Source organism: Octopus sinensis, linkage group LG3 (assembly GCF_006345805.1).
Source record: "Octopus sinensis linkage group LG3, ASM634580v1, whole genome shotgun sequence".
Taxonomy (NCBI): Eukaryota; Metazoa; Mollusca; class Cephalopoda; order Octopoda; family Octopodidae; genus Octopus; species Octopus sinensis.
This window is the reverse complement of record NC_042999.1, coordinates 59,311,082-59,337,267: the sequence shown is the minus strand read 5'-3', so window position 1 is coordinate 59,337,267 and position 26,186 is coordinate 59,311,082.

The following is a 26,186-nucleotide window of genomic DNA, read 5'->3' as shown; positions in this document are numbered from 1 at the left end:
TGCAAGAATGGTCAGGTAGGTAAGGATCACGCTTTGCAACCACTTGGTTTCGAGTTCACTCCCATTGCGCGAGATCTTACACAAGAGTCTTCTGCTATTGTCTTCGGCCGACACGGTGCCTTGTGAATGAGTTTGATGGACAAAATCAGTAGAAGGTGCGCCCGTGTGTGTGTGGGGAAGCCGTGTGTGTGTGGGGAAGCCGTGTGTGTGTGAAAGCTCTCTGCGTGTGTGTGTGTGTTTATTCTCTTTTACTCTTTTACTTGCTTCAGACATTTGACTGCGGCCATGCTGGAGCACCACCTTTAGTCGAGCAAATTGACCCCAGGACTTATTCTTTATAAGCCTAGTACTTATTCTATCGGTCTCTTTTGCCGAACAGCTATGTTACGGGGACGTAAACGCACGACCATCGGTTGTCAAGCGATGTTGGGGGACAAACACAGACACACAAACATATAAATACATAAATGATATATACATATATGCGACGGGCTTCTTTCAGTCTCCATCTACCAAATCCACTTACAAGGCTTTGTTCGGCTAGAGGCTATAGTAGAAGACACTTGCCCAAGGTGCCACGCGGTGGGAATGAACCCGAAAACATTTGGTTAGTAAGCAAGCTACTTACCACACAGCCACTCCTGCGCCTTAAAGGCAAAGTCGTCCTCGGCGGTATTTGAACTCAGAACATAAAGACAGACGAAATACCGGTAAGCATTTCGCCCAGCTTGCTAACGACCCTGCCAGATCTACGCCTTTGTTTATGTGTATGTTTATCTTTTAGTTGTTTCAGGCATTAGACTGCCTCCATGGTGGGTCATCGTTTTAAGGAATTTTCATGAGTGAATGCCCTAGTCCTTATATTTTGAAGACCCTGGTACATATTCTATCGGTGTCGTTTGCTAAATCGCTAGGTTACAGGGACGTAAACACAACAGACAACAGTTATCAGGTAGTGATCGGAGCAAACACACATATAAAGACACACAAGCATGCTCACACTCACACACACACACGCACGCACACGCACAAATAAATATTTATAAATATATATGAATATATACGATGGGCTTCTATAAGTTTCCCTCCACCATTAAGTCTTCTCACAAGGCTTTAGTCGGCAGGGTATATAAAAAAAAAAGCAGCTGCCCAAGATGCCACACAGTGGGACTGAACTCGGAACCTATTTCTTTATTACCCACAAGGGGCTAAACACAGAGGGGTCAAACAAGGACAGACAAACGGATTAAGTCGATTATATTGACCCCAAGGCATAACTGGTACTTAATTTATCGACCCCGAAAGGATGAAAGGCATAGTCGACCTCGGCGGAATTTGAACTCACAACGTAGCGACATACGAAATACAGCTACGCATTTTGTCCGGCGTGCTAACGTTTCTGCCAGCTCGCCGCCTTCTGTTCACCATTCCTAGCATGACGAGCACTTGAATATTCATAAAATAATTATTTAATGGCAATAACTATGATAATGACAACATGAGATGCTTTTGTTGATGTTGTTGTCGTTGCTGTTATTGTTATTGTTGTTGTTGTTGTTTTTACTCTTATTGAGAATCAGATCGTGCTACCAGACGTTATGATTAAAGACATTCGAACCACATAATTGTATTATACAATGTAAATTCTTTATAAGAAACAAAACAAAACAGGCTAAGGAGTGGTTTAGAAAGTTTTCACTGTTATATCTTTATACAATCCCATTCTCACCTCTTCGACCCCGAAGCATTTTAAGAGATTGTATTCTCACAAAAAAGTATGAGTCACTAAAGTATCTTGCCCATGTTTTCTTAATACTGCCATTAAATATTCATTTTCTTAATACTACCACCAAAAATTCATTTAAATCGTTTTATGCATTAACTCATTCTGCGCGGAAACTTTTAGGATCTTCACAATGATACATCGCGTACTTTAAATATCAATCTCAACTTTAATTCTCCTAATCTCTTTCTATTTCCCCATATATATGTACATATATATATATATATATATATATATATATATATATATATATATATATATATATATAATATATATATATACCCGTATGTATGTATGTACCAGTATCTTGCTATCGAGCGTTCTTTGTTGTAATGCACTTTTCTATCCATCTCTAATCATTCCGCTGACAGCGTTTTTGTTTTTCACTTCCAATCATAAGAAAAGCTAACCTGAGTGTTTCGTGTCTGCAATAATATGTTATTTTTATACAATTATGAATAACATCAACCTGGGAATAGCATTGCAGAGAATAGAGTTTTCATATTGAAAGCGTTAATGTGTGTAATTCAAACTAGGTTTTCAAATATGCCTTTCTTTAAAATAGTAATTAACTCTACATTTTATTTTATTCTATTTTTGTTTCACAAATCAGATATTTCTACATACACTCTCACAGCAAGATAGCTTGCTGCTGTTAAAAGATTTCTTCTCTTTTTTCCTGTTCTTTCTTTCGAAAGCAATTACAGATAATGATGCTTTCTTCACTATACATTAATAACGAAAATAAGATTTTGGTTTATAGAAAAATAGCGATTACAGTTTTACGAAGATAAAACGATTATTTCTAATAGAAAGCGATATTGAATGGAAATAAAGATTGTCTAGGAAGGTGTCCATCCATAGTTCGATTACTGAATCGAAGAACTCGAAACTGTTATCAATTAATAGATCCACTTGGTCTATTAAAATTCATCTGGGAAATGGTTTAAAACATATTTCTTTTGTATCGATGTGTACAAAGTCAAATGGAAATTTTAATTTGCTGATAATATGGTCGTAAAATTCTGTAGTTTAAATGATTTCCTAAAATAATTATTGTTTATCTTAATATGGTTTTGGGTAATAGGACAAGAAGACTACCGTTATATGGCCTTTGCAATTGCTTAGTCATCTGTAGTAGAAGGAGCAGCGACCATGACATCTCTTCTCAGACCCCCGTGACTAGCGAAACAAATAAGGAAGTCTCTACCAGGATACAGGGCTGGAATGCTAGCAAGAAATCGGTGACCATTAAAGACGCACGAGGGTTAGCTGTTGCAGTTAAACAGAATAACAGATTCGGTCTACCGTTCTCGCTACAACCTTATAGTGGCAATTTGAATGTAAAGCTTGCCTAAAATAACAAGAAGACAGATTAAAGATATGCAGAAACATGTTTAAGTGAAAGTGGGCTTAGAATGTCTAGTAGTAAACATTGGTATTATAGTGATGTAAATTCATGAAACGTGCACCATTGCATTATGTTAAAACCACACATCTGAAGATGAAATCACATATTTGAATTACCTCACATTGAAAAGAAAATGATTTTAAAATTTTCGGCAAAAAAAGCCTGACAGATCAATACGGAATTGAATCAATACCTTAAATCAGACTTAGGCATTCAACAGAGTAATATTTCAGAGCAATCTCTATCCCTCATTTTAAGAGCAGTAGCATAAAATTTCCTCGTTTAGCAAATACCATCTGCAGTACAGATTCCGTTGACCACTGGTTACTGGTTGAAACTAAAGGATATAAAACTGGCGAGGTTTTTAAATTATGCTGCTTGATTCAGTCTAAAATCTGGTGTTCTAGTTTTTGCTTTTAGCTGTTCGAATATCACATATTTTTTAGTCATATTCTTTAAATCTAGCACTGCCAGCCCCCAGCTCTAGAGTTTTATTTTTAAGACGGCCTGAAGAGTAGACTCGTGTTCCCAGGGGAGGTAGCGGTAATATCACTCTGACCAACCATGTTCCTGCTCTCCAGGATTACAAATATACTCATCGTCGTGGAACTTACACTACCCTGGGAAGGCTGACTTGAATTTTCCCACCAGCTAGAGAAGAATAAACATCAGGACTTAGTTGAGAAGGCACATGTCAAGACAGGGTACGCGGCTGCATTCTCTGTTAAAGTTGGTTGCCACAGATTTCCAGGTAGATCAGTGCGCTATTACCTACAGATGATTCGTCTGGGACACAGACGAGTGAAGAAAGCAAGAATGATAGCTGAATCTCGCTCAATGTGATTGTATTGACAGGAGAATGCAAGTGGAACGCTTGCATAGGCGAAGGCTAATATAGACCTCGCTGACCTACTCGAGTGACACGTACTGACCTAGCGATGGCTTCAGAAAATCAGTTGATGTGCAGAATCGTTAGAGCTATTTATTTACGTTCTAATTCTCTCGAGGTCAACTTGCCTCCCAACCACTCGAAGTCGCTAAACCAAAATACTAGTTTCAGTAGTGAGGGATTATATAAACAACTATATCATTCTCTTCAAACTTGAGACCCGGTGCCTAACTAATCAGTTATGGAAAAATACAACGAAATAATCAACATGCACATTTCTTTTGCATAATTATTCTAATTAGTCTACACAAATATTCATGCTTGAACACAGTTTTTATTATTACCTTTTGGTACTGATACCTCCATTACAAGATATTTTATTTGTTGTTGTAAGATGACATCGGGCGAATTGTTTATTATATTATATTCTCCTGCAAAATTGCACCCCTTCAATAAATTTTGTTTATTTCTTTGTTTGTTTGGTTTTTTTTCTCTTTAGGAAAATGAGTCTTTTGACTAAGTAGCATCTTTTTCAGACCATTTCTTTTCTTGCATTCGATATGATTTAATAACAAGGAAAATCAAATTCAGATTTTCCTTCATTATCATTTGTAACAAGCATTGTGCTATTGATGTGTTAGATACAGCTTTTCTATAATTTATCCGTTTTATTTTTTTTTCAACGACATGCAGTTCTGACGAGCTGTTTTCATTCAAGTAGATTGATATTCCTTTGTATTATGACATTCGGATTCTTTAGTTATACCATAATTTACAACTCTGATGTCACATACTCCATCAGAAAGAAAGCAAAATATACGTGTCATCACAGTTTTCGATCAATACAGATATCATTATAATTGGAGTTTTTTTATGAAAAGGCTGATGCTGTCAAACGATAGATAGATAGAAAGATATATATATATATAGATAGATAGATATTTATATTTTATATATATAAATTTATGTTTATCTATATAAATATAAAACTGCATATATATATATATATATGTATATATATATATATATATATATATATATATATATATATATATATATATATATATATATACACACACGCACGTGTATATACACACATACACACTTATTGTGTGAATCATGTGGACCTCTGAATCCAAATGATCCTATATCTTCCATGAAAATTGTTGGTAATATATTCATGTAATAATATATTGATAATCCACATTGAATATTTATATGCCATAAAAAGAGCTGAATTTATCACTTCTTTTGTATTTGATAAAATCGCCAGTTATGTTGCATGACGATATAGTCAAATGGTCAGTGATATCAATATATAGGAGTAGAGTTCAAGGAAATGGGGGTTACATTAGCAATGGAGGTGATAGAAGGCTTGATAAAATATAATAAACGGCATATAATCGATGTTGAATCAAATCGATAACGATTTATATTAATAACAAGACCCATATTCTCCTTGTTTCTTTTCGCTTATTGGAGACAGTGAAATACATTTGGAATACACACTCACACACTTACACACACGCGTATATCATATGTATAATGTACGTGTGTGAGTGTTTAAATATGTGTATATGAGTGTGTGCGATTCCAGTTGATTATGAAGTGCTACAGATAACTTGCAGTCTAGTGCAAACTACTGCAGTGTCGGATGGTCGGTAACCAAACTGTCAACTTCTCCTGGCCAGCTTGGTGAAGTGGCTGACTTTTTCAACATACTGCAGGATAAAAAAAAAACGAGACACATTAAAGGCCAGAAGAACACATGAGAGTCAATGGCTACCAAACTGTGGGGAAATATCAAGTATACTCCTTTCAAATTCATACTGACTTGTAGGTATGGAGTGTTTGGAAGAGTCTAAGAGAAAACACTCTGAAATCAATCCTGCATTTGATATAATTGAGTTATCTTGCAATGTTTGTCTCTGGATTTCAGTTACTGATATTTAGCGAGTGGTATACATATTGTATAAATCATGTGACTTAAATCCAGATGATCCATTCCTTTAGGTTTATCTTGTCTCTCTATTAAAGGAACAAAATACACAGACTTAGCGTGAGTGTCGCAATAACGTAGAGCGACAAATTCGTTACCGTCTTATAAAGATAGAAGGTATGAAATATAAAGGTAAATTGTGCACTTCATACAGCGGTAGGGTTACTTTGATTGAAGGTCTGCTCGATCAGATATCTTTTACATACGACTAAACAATAAAACAAAATATTTAGTTATTTAGTGAATCGTAACATAAGTTTTATTTTCTGTTGGTTTTTGCTTTTCATAGAGGAGCCTAGCAAGCTAGCATTTAACATGCAAATTCTATTGTTTCAAGAATGAGAGACTTTGGTGAATATGATAGACTGGAAATCGTAATCAACCAAAAGAAGTAAGAATATTAATAATCTGGTTTTAAGACCTTTGTCAAAAAAACGTGTTTTTGTGTAGATATGGTGAGTGTCACATACATAGCAACAGAAAAAACGCCGATATGGCCTTGGGCCTCAAGCATTTTTATATTGTCAAACATAATAATTTACCGGCACGCTTCCCTTGGAAATGTTTGGTAATTATCCTTTCTAATATAGGACCAAGGCCTGAAGTTTGCGGGAGAAGTACAGAGGATTAATTTGACCATAGTGTCGCACGGGTACTTAATTTATTGTACTCTGAAAGGATGAGAAGCAAAGTCAACCTTGGGAGAATTTGAACTCAGAACGAAAAGACGGACGAAATGCCGTGGAGTATTTTACCCGGCGTTCTTAACAATTTTGCCGGCTCACCACCTTAATTTTGGTAATAATAAAGATTTGATTTAAAGGTAAAATTCAGAAGAAAAATATAGTAACTATTCTTTCCTAATTTGTTTAATCACACGTCTCTATAATAAAATCATAAATAATACGATTTCAAACAACCTCTCACACAGGGATTTCCGAAAGTTTTAATTATTATTATTCTTTTTTAACTCAGTATGCAACTAGAATTTCTTGCGGGGCGTAGTTTAAGAATCGATGTATAAGATATAACAAAATTTTACTAGGCGTAGGAGCAGCTGTGTGGTAAGTAGCGTGTCGTAGATGGACCTATATTTTTGGCGGTTAGTTGCACGTGGATAATTTTTCTACTGTTGAATGTTTATTGTTGAATATTTTCGTGAACTTTGAAAATTTTTGTGCTTTTTCCCGGTGATGGGAGAAAGTAATTGTTGAAATATTAAAATTATTAATATTGAACTTATTAAAGCTGTTATGGGCTTTATTGTCGTGTCCCCCACTCCAGCGGGGGCGGCATTTGAACTGTTATCCTCATGAAGAGGAAAAAAATATTATAGGTTCCCCGTTTTTCGGGATAAACAATTTATTATTGCGAAAAAAAATTTAAATTTTAGCCGTTGTAGGCTCTATTGTGGCATCCGCCACTAGCGTGGGCGAGATTTGGACTGTTGTCCTCGTTGTGAGGAAAAAATATTATAGGTTTCCCGTTTTTGGGAATTCTATATTATATTATTGTGTGAAAAAATAATTAATTTCGAACGTTGCAGGCTTTGTTGTTACGTCTCACCCCCCAGCAGGGGTGGGATTTGAACTGTTGTCCTCGTTAAGAGGGGGAAAAAAGTAAAAAAATGATAGGTTTCCCTTTTCTGGGATTGAATTTTGTTTCATTTATTTCGAATGAATATGTCGGTCGAAATAATTCAAGAAGAGAACCAGCTGCATGAGGCAGCAAAAAAGTTCGCGGCAGTAGCCGCTGTGTCTTCAAAAAATATAATTGAAACGGAGATCTCCGAGCTTTTTGAGAGAATGAAAGAAGGATCTTTTCCGTTTGATAGACGGAATTTTCTACTCAACTAAACAATTTGAAACTTCGTATACTGGTAGAATGTGTCAAAAGAAAACATTATTGTAAACAAAATTGAAAACAAAATTGTAATTCGTAACTTGAACGTAGGTTAATTTTACGAATTAGGGACTTCCTGCCCTTAGGGACTTCCTGTCTTGCGGCCTGCGTCTCTCGGCACGCGAAGCTGAGTGCTGTGAAGGACCAATCACGGCCGCGGAGGTAATCGAGGTACTGGGCGAATGCCCCGGGGAGAAGTCACCGGGTCTCGATGGTCTGCCTTATGAATTCTACAAAACTATGCCAGACTTGTTCGGGCACTTGCTGGCCAGCGTCTACGCCACTTGGCAGCAGAATGGGGGAATTCCCAATCTGCGAGCCGTGGGATGGTGACGTTGATCAGGAAGGACTCGAGCAAGGGGGACGAGATAGGGAACTTGAGGCCCATAACTCTGTTGAACACAGAGTTAAAGATTATGGCCAAGGTGTTAGCAAAAAGTTTGGCGCGGGTCGTGGACAAACTTGTCGGGGAAACGCAAACGTGCGCTATCCCGGGTAGGACGATTCATGACCATCTCCACCGTATACGCTACTCCTTAGAGAGGGTGGGGAAGCTTTCAGGCGCAGGGGGGGGGGGGCACTGGTACATTTAGACCAGTCTAAGGCATTCGATAGGGTCGACCATCAGTACTTGGCGGCGGTCCTTCCGGGGATGGTTTGCTGCGTTGTACAGCGACATCGAGTCCGTCGTAAAAATGAATGGTTTCCTTTCGAAGCCATTCAGGATCGAGCGCTCAGTGCGTGAGGGGTATCCCCTGTCCCCGCTTTTGTATATACTGGCTCTCAAGCCATTATTGCGGAGGTTGGAGGCACTAGGGGGCGCACTGCATGATCTATGGTGTGGAAGAGGAGCTATGGCGTACGCAGATGACATATCCATCATCGTAGCGGATGAAGGCCAGCTTCCAGTGGTAGAAGAAGCTATCACAAGTTACGAGGCAGTGGCAGAAGCAAAGGTTAACAAGGACAAGTCAATTGGTTTGCAGCTCGGCACTTGGAGGAGCAAGCCGATGCCGTCCAATAACGTCGTGGGGCGTTGAACGGAAGGTCCTGTTAAGCTGCTCGGAGTCTGGTTCGAGCCAGACCTCCAGATAGAGAAAAATTGGGGTGAGGTGGCCAGCAAGGTGATTGCTTTAACCCAGACCTGGTCTGGGCGGGTGTTATCCTTGCCAGGAAAGGCGGAGGTGGTGCAGATGTTTATAGCATCGGTTATCACCTTGCCCCGATTTGTGGCTGAACAATTTGGAGAGAATCCTTTTCCACTTTTTGTGGAAGGGAGGAAAACCACTCGTGAAGCGCTCTGTCAGCTGCCAGAAACCGCTAAAGAGTGGGCTAGGGATGCCTTGGCTGAGGATGCGAAAATTCGCGTTAAGGTTGAGGCACCTCTAGCTTTACCTGGATGGAGAGCTGGTGTGGTCACCGCACGTTCAGTTCTACCTTCCGCAATTAACGTCCTTAACAGACATTGGTAATTGGATCAAGCAGAGACCTAGGCTGGAGGACTGGCAGTTGGAGTGCCGCCAGGCACTTCAGCTACTCTTTCAGGCGGGCAATGCCGGCAACAAGAGTTCCACCGCGGATTTCTATAGCGGGTTAGTGGAGGTTAAGTCCGATGAGGCCTTAGGAGAGACCATGGGCTACGATGAAAATCAGTTAATCAACATGTTCCGGAGAACTTTCGGGCCGGGGTATCTGGACAATTACCAAAAATCTCTGGCTTGGCAGTGCTTCCGTGCGGCGTTACCTGCTCGTGATAAACTGTCATGGCACAGACATGTCCGAGGTGCGGGCAGGACAGGGAAACCGTCCTGCACGCATTTGTGGAGTGTCCGGAATTAACGGGACTGATAGTTTTCGTAAAGCAACTGTTGTCATCGATGCGAAGAGTACAGCTATCAGCTGAATCTATCATCGAGATTGTGCCTCCCCCTTCCCCTAACAGGGAAAGGAAGTCTTGCTTTTTCTGCATAGTAGCCATACTGAAAGAAACAGTATGGAAGACGTGTGTGAGAGGCATAGTGTCGGGTGCCTTTATATACGGCCAGGGATTGGTTAACTTTTTTAGTTACCACCTCAGTAATAAGATCAGGCTGGAGAAAAGGTACCTGTCACGAGACAGATTCATGAGAAGATGGAAGCCTGTGGCGAGGAAGCTGGGAGTGTTTTGCACCAGGTAAGTGGAAGCCAAATACAGGAAAGAAAAAGCAAGGGGTCTACCCTGATGGTCGGATGCCTATCCTTCAGAGAAACCATTACAAATTTCATTTGTAATGAGCAACGCTTAAGTCAAAAGTTATAAACATATTTATCAAATTATTGTTAATTTTAAATTGTAAATATTTAATCGCTACAGCTACTTCACCCTTTTATGTTTGTCTGTTCTTGTTCGTCCCCTCTTTGTAATGCCTTCATGGCAAATATTTATGAAATAAAGTAGCTTGCTTACGAACCACATGGTCCCGCGTTAAGTCCCACTTTGTGGCACCTTGGACAAGTGTCTTCTACTATAGCCTCGGGCCGACCAAAGCCTTGTGAGTGGATTTGTTAGACGGAAACAGAAAGAAGCCCGTTGTATTTATATATATATATATATATATATATATGTGTGTGTGTGTGTGTGTGTGTGTGTGTGTGTGTTGTGTGTGTGTGTGTTGTGTGTGTGTTGTGTGTGTCTGTGTTTGTGTGTGTGTGTGTGTATGTTTGTGTGTTTGACAACCGATGGTGGTGTGTTTACGTCCCCGTAATTTAGCGGTTCGGCGAAAGGTTCCGATAGAATAAGTACAAAGAATATTCCTGGGGGTCGATTTGCTCGACTAAAGACGGTGCCACAGCATGGCCACAATCAAATGACTGAAACAAGTAAAAGAGTAAAAACGAAGGAAATACAGTCTGTTGCCGTTAAGTTTATTCGTTGTTTAACTCCAGCTCAACCTGATCAAGACTATTCATGATCCAGAAGGTTCCAGTGATGATCGTGTTGCATTACTAGCTGTTATTGTTTAACCCATGGATTACTCTAATAAAGAAGAACTATGATTAAATGCTTTCCATTCTTTATCATCAATTAATCATGACATTTTCTTCGAGGCTTATTATCCTTTGACATATATGATACGATATATCCCTCCTAATTTTAGGATGGTAGATTGTGATGTGAGGGAAATTTCATCATTATTCCACAAGTTCATCTACAACATTAAGTCTCCCTTTTTGTATAAATTTGAAATTCTAGTTTAGCTCCTATTCATCCCTCATTGAAGAGAACTTTGATTGGAGCCGGTCCACTCGTGATTATCCCACACTCTCTTTTACTCTTTTACTTGTTTCAGTCATTTGACTGGGGCCATGATGGAGCACCGCCTTTTAGTCGAGTAAATCGACCCCAGGACTTATTCTTTGTAAGCCTAATACTTATTTTATCGGTTCCTTTGGGCGAACCGCTAAGTAACGGGACGAAAACACACCAGCACTGGTTGTCAAGCGATGTTGGGGGAACAAACACAGACACACAAACATATAGACACACATACATACATATGTGTATGTATATATATATATATATATATATATATATATATACATATATACATACATACATACATACATATATATATACATATATATATATATATATATATATATATATAAGTGTTTAAGTAGTTGAATGAAATGCATGCATATATACGACGAGCTTCTTTCAGTTTCCGTCTACCAAATCCACTCACAAGGCTTTGGTCGTAGAAGGCACTTGCCCAAGGTGTCACGCAGTGGGACTGAACCCGGAACCATGCGGTTGGTAAGCAAAACTACTTACCACACGGCCACTCCTATGCCTATATCACTGTTAATTTTTATAGGTATAATGCTCTCCCTTCTGTTCAAATTCGAGTGAGATGTAGCTGATATTGTTTTTACTGATTTTAATATGTGGTTTCCATCGAACAAAAGATATCAGGTATACAATGAACACTGCAAGATATACAATAGCAGAGGATGGACAGATTCATGATTTTCATGACAACAACTCGTTACATGTTTTGTGATAATTACTGTCATTAATAATAAAAGAATGTTATTGAATATACAATATACACAGATCAGAAGTATGTACTGTATTGCATTGCTTGATTTGAATATATCAACAATGTAAGCAATGCGCTGCTTTCCGTGTCTAACATCTATGTTATAAAGCTTCTGAACAGATATTTTGCTGTGACTCCCGTGCGTGATACAATTGATTGGAATATTCCAATCTTTCGAAATATTACGCAACTTTCGGATCAGAATTATTTAACGCTTTCACTCGGCTAATTATTAATGAATGTCAGCTCAACATTATTAGCTGTATGTTAATTTCTTTCGTATTTCATGTATTTTGATGCAAAACGAAATAGAATATAATGATGAATAATTTACATTGTAGGTGGCGTACAAAGCAGAAAATACGATTCGAAAGAGCATTAATAGATTCAATCAATCCTGCATGTATGTGTGTGCGTGTGTATACGTGTGTATGTGCGCGTAGTTGTGTAAATGCGTGTCTAAATACATACATGTATATGTATGTATGCATGTATGTATGTATGTATATATATATATATATATATATGTATATGCGTGTGTATACCTGTGTATGTGCGCGTGGTTGTGTAAATGCGTGTCTACATATATACATATATTGATATATATACATATATAATATATATATATATATATATATATATATATATATATAATATATATATATATACATACATATATATATATAATATATATATAATATATATATATATATATATATATGTATATATACATACATAGATATGCATATATATACACACATACATATATATATATATATATAATATATATATATATTATATATATATATATGTATGTATGTATTTATGTCTGTCTGTCTGTCTCTTTGTCTCTCTGTATGTATAGCCTGTTCCAAAAAATTGATAACATTTCAGTGTCTTATAACATTGCTGATTCTCGCACAAATGATCTGAAATTTTAACAAAACGTGCAAAAACTAAGTTCAGATTGGGCATACCAGTGACAATGACAATGAGCTGTTGAGAAGGCCACCGTGTTCACCTGATTGAAAGGACCGGTCTATATCACACTTCTTCCTCCAGAGCTAGAGGAATTTAACCTGAGAATCGCTGAGGTACTGGAGACATTAATGCAAGACCTGCTACAGCGTGTCTGGCGGGAGCTAGACTACTGACTCGGCGTGTGTCGAGTCAGAGATGATGTGCATATGTGTGAAACTTTGTGAAATCTCTTATAAAATCTACGTCCTTCTGAATCTCTTTCAATTTAGATCAATAAATTTTTAATTCTTCAACATAAAGCTTATTCAATTTCGTTTGCCTAGGACATGTAGTTACTTAGTCATTCACATTTCGTGTTACGTCAAATTTTGGGTGATACCCTGTGTATATTTATATATAATACCATCTAACAGTTTTTAAATATGTCTGGAAGCGTATACACATATATATGTATATACATACATATATATATATATATATAGTTAATCCAAACAAGAAAACACAAAAAACACAACAACGCGAGGATGTGGAACAAATATAGTATTATTGGACGCTCAGGAAAGAAGGAAAGAAGGAGGGTTTAACGTTTCGAGCAGAGCTCTTCGTCGGAAACATAGGAGAAGGAAAGATCCAGAGAAGGGAAGACAGAGGGAAAAAATCGCCAACGGTGCACACGAGGTCACATTTTGAAAGTATATATATATATATATATATATATATATATAATATATATACATACAGTTTACATTTAAAGGCATAAGAGGTAACCGTCATAGGATACCTGGGACGCTAGAAGGAAATGCCAAAATCCTAACCACTATTAGGGTTATATAACCATTATTAGGGAAATAATATATAGTCTATTGACTAATTTTTGTACACGCTAGAACACTCGTAGTAAAAAAAAATTCTAAACTGTTTTTCTTACCCTGATATTATTGATTATATATATATATGTATAAATGAATGTATGTATGTATGTATGTATGTATGTATGTATGTATGTATGTATGTATGTATGTATGTATGTACGTATGTATGTATCTAGAAGATACATATATACACCCTAGCGTATATACGCATACCAATATGTTTAAAAACTATCTAGTGGTCTTTGCAGCTTTGTTAATAAAGCATATTATTCTACCAATGTATTCCAGTACTATTTTATTCACCTACTTTCCCATTTGTGAACTTACTCTGGTGTATATATATATACATACACATGCAAATATACATTCATCCATACATGCATGCATACATACATACATGATCAATTCATGGAATACAAATGAGCCAATGTGCCGACAAAATGTGGTCGTGTTATGAGTGTTATTCAAACGCCAACACACACACACACACATATATGTATTTGTGCATATGTGTGTGTGTGTGTGTGTGTACGCGTACGTATGTACACTCACACACATATGCACATATATGTGTGTGTTTGTGTGCATACGTGTGAGTGTGTGTGCGTGTGCGTGTGTGTGTGTGCGTGCGTGTGTGTGTGTGTGTGTGTGTGTGTGTGTGTGTGTGTGTGTGTGTGTGTGTGTGTGTGTGTGTGTGTGTGTGTGTGTGTGTGTGTTTGTCTGTACATAGTTACGCGCACAGACTGATCGTAAGGAAACTGAAATTTCCCTTTTTCTTGGAGATGAAATCACAAATATTAATGGTAATCGTTATGATTCTGGAGAGAACATGGAGATAATTTGAAAATGAATTAATTACTGAAAATGAATTTGCATTTATAGACGAAGGTGGTCAAGGAAAAATTTAAAGCTTGTTACGCTCTTATAGCCTTTTCACTGATAACATATAGATCATTCCGTATTTCAGAGACTACATTTGACCAAATGATTAAAAGAGGTCTGCACTATCTTATTTATTAATATACACTTTAAAAAGATGATAAAAAGGAAAAGATGGAGAAACAATGGTGGGGTAAAGCAGGAGCGCCCTGCAGTAGACTCTCCACTTCATGGGGCTGGGGCTCATTTTTCTGACAGGCCGCCACTATCTCTAAAATATCTTCATATCTAATCCAGTCAATGTCGAAAAGCATATCGGCTCTCTCGATTGTCGTATTGCAATTTATAGTAAGCATCACAAACTGAGTGACTCACGGCAGATAAATACTCAGTGCTGTACAGTTGCAGGTCAATTGCGAACGAGTCGCATGAATTCTTGTGATTTTAATCATTAATGGTGGTAGAGATTTTCAGTTGATGAAGGTAGACGAAGATGAAGGGTACTAGATATATCAGCAAACTTAATTTAGATTCAAACTAAAATTATTTAAGAACAGACATGACTTTCTTTTTCTCCTTACTACGCGTGTAATTTAGTTTAATTAAAATATTCTGGATCAGTATATTATGTATGTTAGCGCCGAATTTGCCGATGCTTTTCCAAGCAGCATACAGCCATGGGTATTGGAGTTTATACATTTATGCAAAACACATTTCATTTTACAAAAACAAAAACAAAGAGCGTGTGAAATCTGTCTCATTGTGGTTAAGCAGTTGGTGTCAGGCTTGTTAGGTACTGGGTTTAGTTTCTTATTTCTTTATTGCCCACAAGGGGCTAAACATGGAAGGGACAAACAAGGACAAACAAAGGGATTAAGTCGATCACATCGTCCTCAGTGCGTAACTGGTACTTAATTTATCAACCCCGAAGGGATGAAAGGCAAAGTCGACCTCGGCGGAATTTGAACTCAGAACATAGCGGCAGACGAAATACTGCAAAGCATTTCACCCGCAGTGTAAACGTTTCTGCCAGGTCGCCGCCTTAGTTCAGTTTCTGGTCTAAACCGTGCACTGTTTCCTTGGGCAAGTTAATTCATTTTACGTTGCTCCAATCCTGCCAGGGGTAAAAAAAATGAAAAGCGATTTCTCGCCTCGTAAACTATTACACCCAAGTACAAAGTGTCCACGACTTAGCTTCTGATATCTACATTACACCAGGAGCTGGACATTTTAGTAACTAGAAATAAAAGATTACAGTATCGACGTCAATTGAAAGTAATTTCCATTTCCAAAAGTAAATAGAATTAAATCATATGAAATAAAACAAAATAAATAATAATCGTTCATTGTTTATACTGAGAATCAGAACCAAGAACAAAAACAAATATACAAAACGTTACTGATATAAAAACTATAATAAAAAAGTATAGCCGAGTAAACAGCATAACTGACAACAACAAAAATAATAAATAATAACAAGAAAAGCAACAAACAATAGTGGTAACAGGACCAATATCAACGCGATTGCGCTTAACTAGCGAATACAAGATCGTTTCATATGAAAGAATTGTTCAGGTTAGTAACTTTAACAATGGTTCTGTTAAAATCTTGAACTAAGCGTCTATTCACCCGTTAAAATTTTCTGTCTGCTAATCAAGGATGATTGTTAATGTTGTATTATAAGAGTCACTTCCTATTTGAACGATTTACAATAGGAGGCTGATTGATATCGGTAATAAATCAAGAATAAGAAAACGAAATAGAATAAGAAGAAGAAAAAGAAAAAAAAAAGAACTGGGGAAAAATAAAATAAAAAAAAAGATGAATAAAAGGAAAAGCGAAAAGAAAAATGAAGAAAAGGAAAAGGAAACGGAACACAAAAGACGTAAGAGAGAGTTCATGATCAAAGTTGTGTTTTGAAGCTTAATGCGATTTACATCTCTATCTCCTGCTTAGGCGGTGTTGTTCGGTACAGAATTTATTGCGACAGACAGAGAGATATATACATGCATATATATATATATGAGATAGATAGATGGAATTATATATATACGCATACATATATATTTATATATACATATATATATATATAGAAATATATATGCATGCATATGTATATATGTATGTATGTATATTTGTATAAATATATATATATATATATATATATATATATATATATATATACACACATACATATATACATATGCATGCATATATATTTATATATACATATATATATATATATATTAATAAATAAAACATATGCATATATATATACATATATGTACGTACCTACCTGTATATATACACGCATATATATATATATATATATATCATGCATATGTATATATGTATATATATATATACATACATATATATATATATATCAGATAGATAGGTGGAATTATATATATATATATATATAATATATATATATATACGCATACATATATATTTATATATATATATACATATGCGGATATATATATATATATATTTGGATACATATATTTTACATATATATATATATATATATATATATATATATATATATATAAACTAGCATATACATGGATACACATGTATATATGTACATATATATGTATGTATGCATGTATGTATGAACGTGTGCACTTGCGTGTGTATATAATTATACATATATATGCATATATTTGTGCATGTATATATATATGCGTGTGTGTGTGTGTGTGCGCGCTCGCGCGCGTGTGTGTGATGAATTGTAATAGATGAAACGATCTTCTAGTTGCTGTATGTTTAAGTAACCACTCCTTTCCACTGTTATGTAGTTTTGCTTTATATACGGATCGAGAGGAAGTTGATTATTGAAATGAATATCATCAGTTAGTTATCCCGTCCCCACTCTCTGCCTGTCTGTCTCTCTCTCTCTCTCTCTCGCTAAACACCTCACTCTCTTCTATGACCACAACCTTGATCATTCAATTTCTTGCATCGCTAACAGCTTAATTTACCCGAAAATACGAGATAATTATACATCGTCGTTCAACTTCTACTCATCTCGCTTCTGTGGCATTAATTCACTCAGTGCAGATTTTATATCTGCTGGCGTTCTCTAATCTCTTTATGGAAATACATCTCTGATCAGCCACATGAATCTCATCATTCTATAGATAAATCCCTTGTGTTGTAGGCTATATAACACTGCATAAGTATATTACATTCCATTAAATGTTTCGATCATAGATTCATCATCACCTCTCGGCCAAACTAATTATTTTGTAATCCCGTGTGCATCCTAATATTTCTTTGTCGTTTCTGTGGTTATTTTAATTGTTTTATCATTAATTAAATGCAATTCATACATTATGCCAACGGTTTACCTTATTCTTTTTTTTTATTGTCTCTTACGCTGGCGCCAGCTCTCATAATTCTCACCGTACACTGCATATCCATACGCTCAATAGAAGCTGATCAACCAATGCATCGAACACCCGAATTTTTGCTTTAATCCATTCTCCTATTTTGCTTTCAGTTTGTCCACGAAATATGGAAACAGATTATTTTTTACAGAAATTCTATCCATTTATAGCATTTCTAAAAACATCCAATTAAGGAGACCTCCATTACCATTCTACGATTTTATATATGCCTTCAACACACCAGCTTAGAACGTACAATATTTCGATGTTGGTTGATGGAAATGGTTGTAGGATATTTCTGTTCCGATTATATATACATATCCATCCATCCATCCATCCATCCATTCATCCATCCATCCATCCGTCCGTCCGTCCGTCCGTCCGTCCGTCCGTCCGTCCGTCTGTCTGTCTGTCTGTATATCTATCTATCTATCTATCTATCTATCTATCTATCTATCTATCTATCTATCTATCTATCTATCTATCTATCTGTCTGTCTGTCTCTCTGTCTATTTGTCTGTATGTCTGCTGTCTGTCTATCTATCAGTTTATCTATCTATCAATATGTATGTGTGTATTTGTGTGTATAAATGGTATATGTGGGTATTGTTAGATTTATGAACGCTAATCTTTGTTTCCCGTACAGTGGTGTGATTAATGCTATGCTAAGTAGTGTTACTGATAATCTATCATATTTTAATTATAATTTACACACACACACACACACACACACACACACACATATTATGGACACTCTAACCCAAGCCTTTTACGTTCAGTACTGTATCAACCGCAATCAATAAATATTAACAATTTTTTTAGTAAATGAATCACATACGCTTTTTCCTTAATTTTGTCAAGGATATATCACCCATTTAAAATAACATATCTCCCAATCCAATTTTGTCATGCTAGTCTTGTCTAGTTTAACAGCACAGCGTTAGTCCCTATTTGAACAATATAACATCGTACCTACCATAAACACTAACAAGGCACAGCTAGAAACATCAATAATGACTGCACCAGAAAAAACTGGTCACGAAATACTTAATTCATCCCCGCCCCATATACTGATAAATCACGTGATATAACTAAGCAATGCTATTACTGCTATTATCTGCAATGAGGTTGATACTACATACAACGACATCATCATAACAGGTCACCGCATTTAAGTCGCTCGCTCGATTAAACCCTAGCCTACAGACTAATTATTATTTTTTTATTTACGCCTCGCCAGGTTCATGGGCCCGGTTTCTATGGCCTATGTGTTCCCCCCAGCTGGACGGGACGCCAGTCCATAGCATCGTTACTCAAAAAACAAGAAGAAAGAGTGAGAGAAAGTTGGGGCGAAAGAGTACAACAGAGGTCGCCACCACCCCCTTCCGGGGGCTCGTGGAGCTTTAGGTGTTTTTCGCTCAATAAACACACACAACGCCCGGTCTGGGAATCGAAACCGCGATCCTCCGACTGCGAGTCTGCTGCCCTAACCACTGGGCCGTTGCGCCTCCACAGACCAATTATAATGAGACTATATATATATTTATATACAGTGACTAGATCAATATTTGGCTTTGCTACTGTTACAAAAATGGTTTATCTTCCGTAGGGATGGCTAATGCCATGTCACCCCAACTGAGAACCCCCTGACTTAGACGTCTCTCTAATTATCCTCATGCATACTGAGTCAACGCCCAGGCTTTGAATTAACCTCTACAACTAAGCTTTCATCCTTGCAATATAGGGTCTCTAGAAGTCCTTCCTTTCCCATGTATTTCTTTCTAACAGCCGTCGATTTATATCTATTTAAAAAGAACTTTAACTACGTCGAAGTGCATAGTATCTCGTACCTCTCCAAGACATGGACACAACCCTTTCGTCCAGATCAAACAATGAATAAATTCACGATCTTAGATATTTGTGACACACGTCGTATACAAACATCTGTAACGATAATTATTTGGATACGTCATTAAAACCTTAGTTTAATGCGTTCTGAACATACCTCTTGCTGTTGTTTATTACAAAATTAGCTCTTTTTAAGCAGAGTTATGAGGAAAGAAACTCAAAACTGTAAAAGTGTTGTATTATTTGCAAGGATATTGTATCTAGAACTACAAATTGTTCTTGTATCCATTTTCTTAATGTTTATGCAAATACCATGCGACTTTATATATGGTTCGTTTAAATATAAGGATATACTTGTTTAGCACACTGATTTACCAATTTTAAAATCAATCTTCCAGCCTCTGTCATCACGTCATCATAAAATTCCTTCTCTAGGAATCATTTATAGCGACTTACGCTATTTAATGGTGTTTGGGTTTCTAGGATACAATCTGAGAACGATTTGGATGTTATCTCTTGTAAATCTAACAAACATGTAGCAATTTCTTCCGTGATTTCTGGACGGTAAAATAATGTTCAATGGCATAAATGTCATATAATTTAAGATGGATTACGCAGATTGGAATATGTTGCATTGGGGTATCTTATTTATGCCTTAAATACATGAGGGGAGAGTCAAGACTAAGGTACAGTGCAACATGCACACACACACACACACAAATATATATGTATATATAGCTATATTTATAATATATAAATATATATGTACCTACATGCAGTAATATATAATCTACATTCCTGATTATCTCTTCCCCTCGTAGCACCATCCTTTTCCACGGAAAATTTACAAGGTGGCATCGAAAAGTGACCGGAGACGTTCGGTGTCGGACAAGCCCGTTGTAGTTCCCGCTTCTGCCACTATAAGCCACTTGATGCCACACTCAAGCGTCAGTCAGGCAACCGGCGTCTTCCTGGCGAGTCGTACTGCTACGTGATGTGCATTTGTTTTGCAGCGTTTCTCTCCTGTTGGTTGATTTTTGCGATGGCTGTAGTGTTCCGTGAATTTCTGTTTTCTGCTGGGGAAAACGGCGCATGAAACAGTTGTCCTGCTTCAGACAGCTTACAAGGACGCTGCCATGCGCAAAACAGAAGTTTGTGAGTGGTTTTCACGCTTTAGGAATAGAATCTTGTCGCATGAAGACAAACCTCGTTCAGGACGACCATCGATCTCCTGAACGAGTGAAACCATCACGAAAATTCATGAAATGATCTGGGAACACCGTCTCCGGAGAATTGGTGAACTTGTCCTGGAGCTTCTGCCAACGAATTTTCAGCAATGAATTGTGAATGAAGAGGGTTGTAGCAAAATTTGTGCCTCGCTTGCTCTCACAGAAGATCAAAACCAGTTACGACTCAATGCGCATCGTGAATTATAAAAACAGTTGAAAGATGGTCCGGACCATTTTTCGAAAGTTATCACCTGTGACGAAAACTGGTGCTACGGAATTTGCGGTTGTGGAAGAGGTAAAGTAAAAAGCAACAGATGCGTTAAAAGGTATCACTTCGCAAGAGTTCTAGGACCGATTCGAACGCGTCTGAACCGATGTATTGCTTCAAATGAAGAATACTTTGAAGGCGATAAAAGTGAAAACATGTAAAACTAAATGAATAAAATAACATTGCAAAATTACAGTTTCTTTTTTGTACCCCTTGTATATCATCTTCACGCCATCTTCTGTTGGAGATCACCCATCAGAGTTCCCTGATCTTTTTTCTTGGATACCAGTCAACAAATGCATGTGTCTCTTGTCTGTGTACCATGTAAAACTTGTGATTTTGGCATTCTGTAAACACCTCGTTTATTCCACTCTCTCGTGAACTTATCTCATTTTGAATACTCTTCTGCAACGGTATTTACAGCATACAGGGCGGCGAGCTGGCAGAATCGTTACCAGGCCGGGCGAAATATTTAGTGGTATTTCGTCTGCCGTTACGTTCTGAGTTCAAATTCCGCCGAGGTTGACTTTACCTTTCATCCTTTCGAGGTCGATAAATTAAGTACCAGTTACGCACTGGGGTCGATATAATCGACTTAATCCGTTTGTCTGTCCTTGTTTTTTCCACTCTGTGTTTAGCCCCTTGTGGGTAGTAAAGAAATAGGTATTTACAGCATACATCTTTCCATGGCTCTCTGTGCCGTAGTTATTTGCTGTTCATTCGTCTGCATAGAAGTCAATGTCTATTTCTGAAGTTTCTAGCTAGGATTCACTTCGAAGGCTATGTATTTGCCATCGAAGAACAGGAGGTTGCTACTAAATACCTGATCAACAGAAGAGACAGTGACGCACTTGGAGTTCCAGGATCCAACCGCAAATGTAGATTATGTCATTTTTGTGTAAGACGTCATGCTGCCCAAAAATGTCATCAAGGTACTACCTTTCTATGCGACATGACGTTAGAATCTTGCTGGTTTTAATGTCTATGGATTGGATTTCTTCTACCGACCAGTGAAGTAAGCCAAATGTGGGAATCAGCAAATGCATTATGGGATATTGCCTAGTTGTAAGAGGAGAGTTTGGAGTGCCATAGTTATATTAGTCTGGTATAATATTCTTGGGCCACTCGATCTTTATTCACAGTAAATTGGTTTATATATATAATGCCAGGTTACTTGTAGCATTTTTTGTGTGGGACAGAAGAGATATGAGATCATTGATGCACAGGTTTTGTGACTGGGAGAACTGAATAAGAACATTTCTTCTGGCCAAATTCCATTCCTATGTCAGCTGAAAATGCGATAAATTCCAGTTGTTTTTTGGCATTGCTAATATTTTTATTTTTAGCATAATTCTTAATGTCATCCACAAAGAAATTAAGGGCTAAATGAATATCTCTAACAGTTGCAGACCCTAGCATTTGTATTTTTTAACATGAATGATAATGGATTTAACGCCAAAATGAATAGAAGCACAGAGACATATCTCCTTGTAATAATCCCTTTGATATATTCATAGCATTGGGGATGGCCGTTGCATTACCCTGTTCTAAGTGACTCAAGCATTTGTGAGCCTCTCAATAATAGCAATTAAGGGGGCAGGCATTTTGCCAAATGGAGAAACTTCAGCAGCCATGATTGGGGAATAAACTCTTGTATCTATGTATATATGTATGTTTATATGCATAAGAAAAGAACACAAGTAAGTCTTAAAATTTACAACAGCTGTTTCCGCAGCGTTTTATTGATGCTTTTTATTGGTTATACCATGTCAAAATCCCGCCATCATTAGATAAATGTTAAACAGATAAACGTGTAAGGTAAAAATAGATGACCAGTTCAACAACTACTATATGTGAGTATGTTGTGTGTGTATGTGTGTGAGTTTGTAAAATTTTTTGTACATAAATGAAATCTCAGTAAAAAAAACGTGAAACATAAATAACAATACGTGAGTCTTCGCAGGAAAAAATATCTGCAGTTACAAACGATTAAATGGGTAACAAAAATACCTGGATAACAAGGATATGAAATAAGGAAAACTTTGTCAGAAAAAAAAATACATCGGAAACAGTTGAAATATTCAGATTCATAAACTTATAAATAACCAAGTGCAAACAATAAAAACAATTTACAAAGAACGAGTTAATAAAAGATGTCACTACAACTACGATTCAAAACTCTAATGTAATTTATTATCGAATGCCAATCTACAAAATTAATAAACACAGAAAACGAATCCTACTAAAACAATAAAAAACAGCATTTAATATGAAACAACGACATCAATAAAAATACACAAAAAGGTGACCAATTTCGTCTTGTATGAAATTAACGCTAACCACTGAAAGAAAAGATGTTCTCGACTGAAGATGGCGGTGTCATGAAACTCATATCACGAGACAAATAAATTGAGTCTATATTAATATATTCTATGAATTTATTCAGTACACCTTTCCCCTTTCCTCGACAATCTAGAGAATCAGAACACCACAAACACATATACAAAAACCTGACAAAACACACACACACACACACACACACATACATACACACACATATGAATACATATTGGCAAAGGATGTAACGAATAGATGAAAGTTCAGTAATTTTGGAATGATTATCATCAAGTTACAGGCACCTCCTTGCCACGTCATAATGAAACAGAAACAATGATTGACCCGTACAAACCAACAACAAACGATACCACGCTAAACGGGCACACACATACAAACACAAAAATAACCAATAAAAAAAAACGAGCGTAGAAGGGCGCACGCACACGTACACAGAGACATTCACGCGCGCACACATACACACACATACGCGTACACACGCTCACGCACGCACTACACACATATACACACAGAGGAACAGGCAAACTCAAAGATTTACATGTCTGCGTGCAAAGAGCGCTAGAGGGTATTGGCACCTGTATATGACAGCATATGTATTGCGTATTTGGTCCTTTAGGACCAACAGGCAAAGCATGCAAGGGTTTCTCAGTTGTATAAGCGCACATCTTCTACATACGTACATACATACAAACAATCATGTATGCATTTACACATATAGGCGCTGGAGTGGTTGTGTGGTAAGTAGCTTGCTAACCAACCATATGGTTCCAGGTTCAGTCCCACTGTGTGGCACCTTGGACAAGTGTCTTCTATGATAACCACGGGCCGACCAAAGCATTGTGAGTGGAAGCCCGTCGTATATATATATATATATATATATATATATATATATATATATATATATATGTGTGTGTGTGTGTGTGTGTGTGTGTCCCAACATCGCTTGACATCATTGCTGGTGTGTTTACGTCCCCGCAACATAGTACTTCGGCACAAGCGACCGATAGAATAAGTACTAGGCTTACAAAGAATGTGTCCTGGGGTCGATTTGCTCGACTAAAGGCGGTGCTCCAGCATGGCCGTAGTGAAAATGACTGAAGCGAATAAAAGAATAAAAGAAAGAATAAGGAATACACGCATAAATACATGCAAGCATACGAACATACGTGTAGGGATGCATACTGAGTGCAATATGCAAATCATGAAATATTCAAATGATTTGGTGAATTATCGTACGGGGAAACACGAGAGGGGAAAATGAAAGAGAGAGAGAGAGAGAGAGAAAGAGAATGCCCTGAGATAGAGAATGTGAGAGAGTCGGAGGGGAAAAGGATAAAAACAGAAATTTATAATCAGACATAAGCAACACACTTGAAAATTCAAGCTTGTACCAAAATGGACAGACATATCTAATAGCAATTAGATCGTGTGTATATAAAATATATACACACACGTGTACATTAATGTATCAACACAGTTCGTGCATACACATTCCCATTGCAAATTACCATACACCCGGTCATATATATATATATATATATACACATCTATGTGTGTGTATGTAATATGAATATGTAAATAAAGATAAAGACTTATATATCTCCATGGATGTCTATCTATATACACATACACGTATATATGTGTCCATAAATGTATGAGAATGTGTCTGTATGCATATGCACAGCAACATACATATGTATATATATATTATATATATATTATACACAAATACATATACATATATATATACATACATCTATGTATGCACCCAAATGTAAATATATATATATGCGTGTGTATATATATATATATATATATATATATGTATGTATTTATGTATGTAAATATATATATATAATATATATATATATATATGTATGCATATACAGTATGTGTGTGTGTGTGTGTCTGTGTATGTAAGAGTCTATATATGTATACAAAAATACATATATGCAAAAGTATATACATATATACTAATAAACACACCCCGCGAATAGACAGATACACATGAAAGATTCCTACGCTGTCTCTCACCTTATGACCCATGTCCTATCTCATAATCAGAAGATTTATTTTCTTGTGAAGATGCTTTGAGCGAAAGTGTAAGGGAAATAATATATTCAAAACTCCCGGCGCACATAAAGGAACCATACAGCTATATACAATGGAAGCATAACTATGCACATAAATGTGTATATCTATACATATATTCATGCATACATATCTACATACACACACACAGACATATATATATACATACTTGTATATGTATACATATAAACTTTTGTGT